This window comes from Cnephaeus nilssonii, assembly GCF_951640355.1.
Source record: "Cnephaeus nilssonii genome assembly, chromosome: 17".
Taxonomy (NCBI): Eukaryota; Metazoa; Chordata; class Mammalia; order Chiroptera; family Vespertilionidae; genus Cnephaeus; species Cnephaeus nilssonii.
Genome location: NC_137088.1, coordinates 41,307,975 through 41,318,204, shown reverse-complemented (window position 1 = coordinate 41,318,204; position 10,230 = coordinate 41,307,975).

Here is a 10,230-nt window from a genome sequence, read left to right as displayed (position 1 = left end):
GTTCACCGCGTCCGCTCTGCTCCAGGAAGAGGCAGCATGGCCCACTTCCCGGCTCCTCAGGCGCAGAACCACCAAGGCTTCTGTCCGCCTCCAGTGGGACAGCGAGCACCATTCTCTCACCTCTCCGAGCAGCCTGCCTTCTCCCAGGAAGTGTTTTTGGAGGGAATCACACTTTTGTTTTGAAGTGACACTTAAAATACAGCGAGGTTCCTTCTCCATGGAAACAAGCCTCTAAAGCACATCTTTTTAGGAAACGAAGAAGCCTTTGGTGGTGAGAGTAACTATGTGTGTGTGTGTGTATGTGTGTGTGTGTGTGTGTGTGTGTGTGTGTGCGCTGCTCTGGCCACAGATGTGTTGGTAACTTCAGACCTGGCCTGTCAGATCCCTCAGGGAGGGCTGCTGCTGCTGCTTGGTGCTTACTCAGCAGCGACTCCTGGCGGGGGTGGGGGGAAAGGCTGTCTCTGCCCCACTCCCTGCCACTCCCTAGCCTCATTCAAGCAGGGCATGTTCTCCTGTCATTTTCTTTCTTTCTTTTTTTTAATTTAAATTCTTTATTGTTTAAAGTATTACATGTGTCTCTTTTTTCCCCCATTGACCTCTCCCTGTCCACTCCCACCCCCCAGCTGTCATTTTCTTTACTCAAGTATTCATGTTGCTGATTGCATGCCAACTTTCTTTCATACCCCTCCTCTTTCCAAACAGGAAAAATGTTTTTCTTAAATTTCAAAGGGAAAGTAGGTAAATAGCTTTGAGTATGTAAACCATTCTGTTCCTCACCGGATCGTTTCTCCCTGCACTAACCTGACTGGACCGTGATTCCGTCTGACCGTCTGACCGGGTGGTTTCATGGCCTCTGCATCTGGGACTGAAAGGCCTGGCACTTTATTCACTGCTCCTCCCTTCCCGCCCCAAGCTGTGTTCCCATTGTTCATTGCACTATTCTCTCTCCTGTCTTCTGGGTCTGGCCTGGCCCTTGTCTTGGTCATGTTTTTAAATTAAGCGGCCATTCTTTGGTGCGTCAGGACTAATATCAGAAGTAGGGAGGCCAAGTGTGATTTTAGGCAGCGTGATTTTTAGGGAGTTCCCTCCCCACTTATATTTTTCCTTAATCGGTGCTTAACGTTTCTTTCACTGAAATGAAAGGCTATTATTGCATCCCCCAGAGAAGGACCAGTGACTCATCCACACGGAGGTGTACAATAACCCCATCAGGGATTCTTTCCTGAGCAGCACAGGGGCTGAGAGCATCAGCACCTGAAGGAGGAGGGGCTCAGGTGAGAGGCTGTGCAAGTCCCAGAAGGTAGGGGCTCCGAGTGCTGCTGTGTGGCTTCTGGGAGGCATAAACTTCAGTTACGGCGGGGCGGGGGTGGGGAGAGTGAGGAGGGGACCAGGGAGAAAGTGATCCCTGGCACAGTATTGGGGGCCATGACTGAAATGGGGCAGGCCTGGGTGGGGACAAGAGAAGGCAAAGCAGCTGGGAACCCCCTCACACCCTGCCAATTTCATAAATTCCATATTCCATAACACTAGGAGAGGCCAGGCCAGAGGCAGGCGGGGGTGGGGGTGGGGGGCACTGGCATTGCTGGCAAGTGAAGAGAACTCCCACCAGGAGCTCCTTTAGAGAACCTTTGGGAGCTGACCCACGGGCTCGGTGCTGCTTGCTCGAGGTTCTGGTGGCTCTATGGGAGAGTTCTAGAAGACAAACCGGAAGCCAGGAAGCCTGTGGAGCCTGTCAGAAAGGACCCGGTTTGCAAGGAAGGTAAGCTTAGGCATGAATGTCAGGGGTCCCCTAGAAATGTCTCGAAGACAGTAAACACAGAGAACTGGAAAGAGCAACCAAACAAGCATTCTGCTCCGAAACGTCACTATTTGCTGACTATTCCATGAGGCTCCAGGGAGGAACTGAGATTCGGGTATTTAATTTGGAAATGAGACTTCTGAGCCAATCAGGTGCAGATGGAAATGATCTGTTTTACTGTGACTTCCTGCACCTGGGAGAATTAGTCCTTAATGCTTTAAATACTTCATTTGCTAATTAACCTTTAGGGGTAGCAGAAAAGATGTTTTATCTGAAGAACTTAAGAAGGAAGACACATTGTTTTGCATCATCAATCCGACCCCAATTACTGTAGCATAAGGTCTCATTATTTAGTGTCATCCATTTTTAACCAGAATTGCTTGGTATATCAAACCAAAAATGGAAAAATGGGCTCCTACTATAGTCCCTCCTTTAGGGACCTGATGAAGGAAGTCTTGTAAAGCTTCTTAATCACCCTCCCGATGAATTAGAAGTTGCTGGGTGCCTGTAACTTCTCCATCCTTCTTGGGCAGTGTGGCTGAAACGGAAAGAGCTGGAGGTGAGATGGAGGGGGCTAGTTGCCTTCATAAAATAGACCCTCAGCAGGTAAGTGTACCCGAGCTCCGTCCCAGCCGCTGCAGCTCCTGCACACACTTCTGGAGACACTCCCCACAGCTTGTCAAGGCTGTTACCGAGCACCATGTTCCACACCGAACATTTACGTGTACAAGAGTTGTGGTTGGCTAATTAGCACCACGTTACGTTCTATAGACATGTGAACATCAATTTTGAAGCTTCATGTATATTTTTGGAGCCAGGAAGTTTTGTTTTCATCTCAGTCATTTCTTGAAGGGCCCTGGAGGCTGCACCTGTGAGGCCGAATGAACCGAGGGCCTGGGCGTGGGGGAAGGAGGAATGGGGCCTGTGAGGCTCCTCGCTGCGAGGCTGGCAAGTACCTGGGCACCAGGGCAGCTCCTGTACCTTCCTACTCCCGGCTTTCTGCGGGGGGGGTGGGGGGGTGGGGGGCGGGATTCTCACCTCTCTTGGGGCCCAGATGAGTGGTCAGGCTGGTGGGCAGTGAGAGGAAGAGTTCCCAGACCGGCTTTCTTTCCACCACCTTTTCTCTTTGGCCCCCAGTCTCTCCTCTCAGCGTCAAGCTCTGTTCTGAATGCACAGCCCCTGAAGGAGAAATGGAACCGTCTCTGGTCTTATTTACTTACTTATTTCTTTATTATTGGTTTCAGAGAGGGAGAGAGAGATGGAAACATCAATGATAAGAGACTCATTGATCGGCTGCCTCCTGCACACCCCCCTACTGGGGATTAAGATCGCAAACCTAGGCATTTGCCCTGACCAGGATCGAACCGTGACCTCCTGGTTCATGGGTTGACATTCATGGGTTGGGTTGTGGTCATCTTTATAGGACAGCTACTGTGGGGCCATGGGTCATAAGTGAGCCAGTGGACGACAGCCTTTGGGTCAGGTGAGCCTGCTGGTTCAATCAGCTCTCTCTGGGTAGGGGCTGGGCGAGGTGGCCTGGTGCATCCAGGCTTGGCCCTTTAGCCTCAGATGAGCCACATCAGGGCCCATGACATACCGCTGACTTGTGAAGGAAGCTTCTAGATCATCATTTGTTTGTCTCACCTCCCTCGCCCTCTCCCTCCAGTAAATGTGTCCCAAAGTATGACCCGGTTGACGCTACTGTCACAGGGTTGCCCTGGCCTGACAAACGCAGTTGTCAGAGGCCACCCGGGTTCACGGTGCTCGTTGGAAAGGGACCCAAAGAAACTGGCAAATCTCTATCCTTTAACCTTTTGCACTCGGATGTCGAGATTAAAATTACTCTTTGAATGTATCAATAATTTGAAATATAAAAAAATCCAAATAAATAAGTTTGTATGAAAAGAAACTCCAGTTTTTTATTCTACTGCTGCGCTTTGTAAAATCTGGGGTATTTAAAAAAATCAAATCCCGAGTAGAATAAAGGAATCTAGAAAAAAGCAAGCGAGTGCAGAGGGTTAATCTCATCTGCACCGCCTCCCACAAACTGGGGTCTTGGCACGGCGCTGTGACGCTGTCCCGCAGCAGGACACGACGGCATCAGCCCCGTTGGAGGTGACGAGTGAGCAGCATGTTTCTGGTTCGTCTGGGAGATCTGACATACTTTTCAATTATGTGGAACTAATAGCGTGTGGCTTCCCCGCAGCCACGTCGGGTGGGAGGGAAGGGGCACGTCTGAAGTGGAAGCAGATCCACTGTGGGCAGCACTGGCTTTGTTCCCAGCTCACCTGCTCCTCACTCACTCTGCTACATCACGAAGGGTGATACCCGGGCCATTGGGGGCCCCAGAGGGCCTGCCCCTTCAGAAGGCCTTTTACTAGTAGTTCCACCACTGTTCCCAGGAAAATTAGAACTCTCCGAGGGCGCGGGGTGGCACAGGAGCCTCCGGCCTTTCAGGGGGTGGGTGTTGAAAACCCCAGCGTTGATTGGCACACTCCCATCGGGCTGCAGGGAGAACCAGAAAGACCAGGAGAATCAAAACAGGCTGGCCACAAGGAAAACAGAGTGTTCTCCTCCACACATAATCCCAGCCAAACTAGGGAATGTTGCTAAAATAGCTTCCCCTTCTGTTTCCCCGAGGGCCTTAACACAACAAGTTTATGAACTAACCAGATTAGCGCAGTGCACTCAGGGTCCTGAACCGGAGCTGAAGACCGCTTCCTTCCTCCCCGGCTTCTGAACCCCCACGTGGCAGCTCCGACGGCAGGAGCGTGTTCCTGCAGGGGTGCAGGTGTCGGGCTGCGGGGGGCAGTGGGAGGACAGGGCTACCTGCGCTTTTTCTCTCGTAACCAGGAGTGACATCATGTGGCGCTCTGCTCCCCAGCAGATGATGGCATGGTGCCCGGGCACAGCGGCGACTGTCCTCCCTCCCCTCGGCGCTCCTGCCGCAAACCTGCAAACACGGGGCTGAGAGCCAGGCCCCGTTGGAAGGCCCCAGAGGTGTCCCGCCTGCGCGTGTCTTCCATCTGCACCGTCACTGGGAAATCCACCGCATCCATGTCTGCCTTCGGAGGTACATGAGCAGGGCCTGGTTTTCTGAATGGCGCCTGGCGCTGCACTCATGCTGCTGCATGGCCGCCTTCTCTAACTCGCTGGTGACCTCGGTCAAGTCTCCCTCGCGCTACCTATGAGGGAGCACTGAGTTTGGGCCGGGTACTGTGCGATGACACCCAGCACGTGTTGGTTGTTAAATCCTTACAGCAGCCCCTCTGTTGTCTACATGTTACAAGTGAGGAAACAGAAGCACAGAGAAATAGTTTGGTTTGCCCTGGGCCACCCAGCTAGGAAGACAGTGGAACCTGGTCTGCCTGATTCCTGACCGCCCCCGCCCCCACCACCCCCCTTACTCTGGGCTCCTTCCTCCCGATTCAACAAGAGGCTGGATGTGATCTGTGGTGTTAACACGTGAGCCTGGCGGACAGAAGGGCTACCCTGTTCCTGCTCCTGCTCCTGCTCCTGCTCCTGCTGCTGCTCCTGCTGCTGCTGCTGCTCCTCCTCCTGCTCCTCCTCCTGCTCCTCCTCCTGCTCCTGCTGCTGCTCCTCCTCCTGCTCCTCCTCCTGCTCCTGCTCCTGCTGCTGCTCCTGCTCCTCCTCCTGCTCCTGCTCCTGCTGCTGCTCCTGCTCCTGCTCCTCCTCCTGCTCCTGCTCCTGCTGCTGCTCCTGCTCCTCCTCCTGCTCCTGCTCCTGCTGCTGCTCCTGCTCCTCCTCCTGCTCCTGGTCCTGCTCCTCCTCCTGCTCCTGCTCCTCCTCCTGCTCCTGCTCCTGCTCCTGCTCCTCCTCCTGCTCCTGCTCCTGCTCCTCCTCCTGCTCCTGCTCCTGCTCCTCCTCCTGCTCCTGCTGCTGCTGCTGCTGCTGCTGCTGCTCCTGCTCCTGCTCCTGCTCCTACTGGAGCAGCACCATTTTTATCTGTTTTGAAGTCTGGGGGTTAGTTTAGAGTTTGCTTGAAAGAAGGGTTCTTTTTTGTTAATTAAAAAAAAAAAGTTTGAAATTCGCAGGGTTTGACTTTTAAACCTCCTTCCTGACTTTCCAGGACTCATTTTCTCCTACACTTCCTCCTCTGCCTCAGCTTCCTCCCATCTTAAAGAATTTAGGATAATTGTTTTGCACAGGCATTAGCATTGGCAGGAATAAATATCTGGGAGAAATAAATCTGACCAAAAATTATGTTGCAGCCCAAAGAAAAAGTTCTCTGTACTCCGCAGCCCCTGTCTGTCGGTGTCCTTGACCCCAGGTGACACCGCCAAGGAGTGGGAAGGCGGCTGCCTTTGGGCCTCTTAGGCCACTTCCTACGACCTGGCCAGGAGATGTGCCTCCAGCCCACCTCGCATGGCCAGGGATGACGACAGGAGTGCAGAGGTGGGACAGGCAGTTCGGCTCAGAGAACCTTAGAAAAGACAACCACAGAAGAAAAATAAAAACAAAGAAAAAAAAAAGAAAAAAAAAAAAAAAGGAATAAAAAAAAAAAAAGAAAAAAAAAAAAAGAAAAGACAACCCACAGCAAGCTTCCTAAACATCCCGTTTGCCCCTCCCTCCTGCTTTCTCTTCTGCTCCCCATGCCTCCATCAGTCCTTCCCTGACACTCTCCACGGGCCTCCACCCCAGCCCAGGCTCTGCTCTCCCCACCCTCCCCCTACTGACCCAACTCAAAGGCCTGTCAGGGCTGAGCTAGCTAAGGAGAGAAGGCGTTACTAATGTTGCTGATTTAACCACTTTTCCTTTAGCCCTGTCACCCAGAGGGCACTTAACCCAGAACACGGGCATCGTAAACACGGGTCCCCACCCCCTTTCCTCGGCTTCTGCCTGGGCTGGTTCCAAGGGTGCTCCTGGGAGCCCTAGCACCACCTACTGTCCACCTGCAACTCTCACACTTCACCTGTCACACTCAGTTGTCTGTGTTCCTAACCCTCTCCCCAACTCCCCCGCCCCCCAGGCTGCTCTATCCCCATTCTACCCGTCCCTTCTTCCAACAGCCCTATTTGCCTCCTCCCTTGAGAATTAAGAAGGCAGATGTGATGGTTCCAGAAGGGGCTTGGAGGCAGACCCAGCCCCACTTCAAGTTGTGTGAGCTTGAGCAAGGTAGTGAATGCCTCTGAGACTCAGTTTACTCATCTAAAAATGGGCATAGGAGCACTTGCTTCACAGGGTGTGGCAAGGAATACATGAGGTGTAGGTAAAGCACTGAGCAGGGGGTGCCTCGTGCCAGCCCACTGTTTGCTCTTTTTTTTTAAAAAAAAATATATTTTATTGATTTTTCACAGAGAGGAAGAGAGAGGGATAGAGAGTTAGAAACATCGATGATAGAGAAACATCGATCAGCTGCCTCTTGCACAACCCCTACTGGGGATGTGCCCGCAACCAAGGTACATGCCCTTGACCGGAATCGAACCTGGGACCCTTCAGTCCGCAGGCCGACGCTCTATCCACTGAGCCAAACCGGTTTCGGCCCACTGTTTGCTTTTGAGTAGAATTATGTATGTGCCCCCTACCTGCTCCCTCCCCCACCCCGTCCTCCTGCCCATGGAAGCTGGCTGAGAGCCTTTGCTTCCTTCTGCAGAAACATTTCCCCTTTCCTTGAAGGCGAGGCCACAGGTGACGGGGAAATGAAAGCACCCTTTAGCCAGCTTGCCAGGAGGAACTTGAAAGGTGGAGGATGTGGTCCGGAGCCCGGCAGAGGCCTCCTGCACTCGGCACCCGGCCTGAACTTGGGACCAGGCGGCCAGGCCCAAGGAATTGAAGCCCAGCTTCTGGGGAGGCCCCCTGAGCAGCTGGCAAATGCCCTCTTCCAAGCTCAGCCGAGCGCTCCCAGAGCCGGAGGGAATGCTGCAGACGCGCCTTAAATGATTTTCAGCAATTTCAGAAATTGCCTCGGCCGATTGTTTAGGTTTCTCTGCAGCCTTAGATGAAAGCAGAAAGGAAAAAGGCCCCTGGTTAGGAGAGAAGGCAGCGTTGTCTGAAGAAAAGGGAAGGCCTGCGCTAGCCCTGCCAGGCAGTGGGCGGCCGTGGGCCCGGCGGCCGCAGAACCCGTCTGCACGCTGCACAGCCTCCGTCCACTCCTCCGCTGCTCTGGACACTTGAGATCTTCCTCCTCACCCTACAAAAGGACAGCAAGCAGCCACGGCTCCGCAGTCAGCCGCTCAGACTTCACTGCTGCGAACTCTGCTGTTGGTCTTTCCTTCAGCGAAGGATGCCAGGCTCAGATCAAGGCTTTCTCCTTTCAGAAGTGGCTGGAGGAAGACAGAGGTCAGAACTTAGGTGCCCAGAGGGTGCCCTCGTTAGCGGGAGTTTTGCTGAGAAGGGAAGTGTGCTTGCCCACGGTTGGGACTCTCTGGGCCTGATGCCTATCCTTGGGGAAGGCATAGGCTGTTGACATTTGGTGTCTGGGTCATATCTGAGTGGTGGGGGTCTTCCTCGTGCTCCTCTTCTTCCTCCTGCTCCTCCTCCAAGAGCTGTAGCCTGGGTATGCCTGGTTCTGACCCATCCAGCCTGCTGCTCCAGGCCTCCCCCCTCCCATAAGCCTCTGCGGGCCATTCCCCAACCTCTGCCAGGGCTTGGTGGCCTTCATAGCTTGGGAGATGACGTTTTGGTCCAGGAATCAGCCGTTGATCCAGATATCACATTCTAATTCCAGCCCTGCCTTTGTCTCTTCATGAGATCCTGGAAGGTGGCACCCAGGATAGAAGGTGGCCGGTGCATTGTGTGGGACCCCAAAGACCATGGTCCGCTCACCTTAGAGGCTGTACACCAGGGTGTTGGCCTCATGTATTCCTGCAGGGGGAGGACTGACTGCATGGGGGCCCTGCCATCGGCCAGGACCATCCAGGGCAAAGGAAGTAGGGTAGGGCACATCTCCCTTGCTTCAGCCATCAAGAAACAAGGAGTGAGCCCTGGCTTGTGTGGCTCAGTTAGTTGGAGCATTGTCCCGTGCACCAAAAGGTCGTGGGTTTGATTCCTGGTCCGGGCACATACCCAGGTTGCAAGTTCGATCCCTGGTTGAGGTGGGTAGGGAGGCAACTGATCAATGTTTCTCTCTCACATCAATGTTTCTCTCTCCCTCTGTATTCCTCTCTCTTTAAAGTCAATAAAAACATATCCTCGGGTGAAGATTAACAAAATAAAATAATTCTAAAAAAGGAAGGAAGGAAGGAAGGAAGGAAGGAAGGAAGGAAGGAAGGAAGGAAGGAGGGAAGGAAGGAAGGAGGGAAAGAAGAAAGAAAGAAGGAGTGGGCATCAGAGGGAATTGGGAAATGGAAGATACACAGGCAGCCACATGCTTCCTAAACAGACAACTACCAGGATTTAATCTGCAACTCAGATTCAATCTACTAAGTAGAGAAGAAGAAAGTGTGTAGTTGTCATGGCAACACCAAATTGCCCAGGACAAATTGGTCTCTAGGCAGGGAAGGGAGAGGAGCAGAGCCAAGCCTTCTCTCCCTGCCTGTGGGGATGTTCTGGGGCCTGGGGCCTGGGGGGCAGTCTGGACACACCTGCATCTTCCCTCCACACTACCCTAGGCTGAGGGCCTGAGGGCCTGAGCTGTATGGTGCAGTGCAAAGTGGCCTGGCTGGCTCAGGGCTCTCACTTGGGGGCCTGGGGCCCAGGTTACTCGGGCATTTGTGTTCCAGAACCAGTCACTTGCTGAGGGCCAGTTCCCACTGTCTCCCAGGCCCAGTGCCCACCCCACAGCAGCTCAGACTTGAGTCCACTGCTCCTCCTGCCCCTCACAGTCTCACCCAGAGACTGCCAACCCAAGTCACACACAGGAGGACGCAGGGCTGACCCTTCCACTGACGAGCACGCCACACTGCCAGCCTAGCCTCCTCCTCCCACCTGCAATAAAACGGAGCCTATGCCAACGTGGGCCCAGGCCTGGGTGTGGTAGAGCAGATAGCTGCTCAAGTGGAGGAGTTAAGCACCAGGAACCTCCGCTACTTTCAGACCCACTTTGTGACAGTCTGCCTTTGACCATCCAGTTCCCCTAGGTCAGTGGTTGGCAAACTCATTAGTCAACAGAGCCAAATATCAACAGTACAACGTTTGAAATTTATTTTGAGAGCCAATTTTTTTAAACTTAAACTTCTTCTAACGCCACTTCTTCAAAATAGACTCGCCCAGGCCGTGGTATTTTGTGGAAGAGCCACACTCAAGGGGCCAAAGAGCCGCATGTGGCTCGCGAGCCGCAGTTTGCCGACCACGGCCCTCGGTCCTGCTGACCAGCTGCACGTCCATCTCTGTGGTCCTAGGGCCTGGCTATGGGACGGGCTCCACGGAGACCTGATGCATGAATGAATGAGTGAATGAATGAGTGAGTGAATGAATGGGTGTCACAGAGAGTGAGGACTGGGAGCAGAGGAGATGGGAGAGGCCAGGTTGGG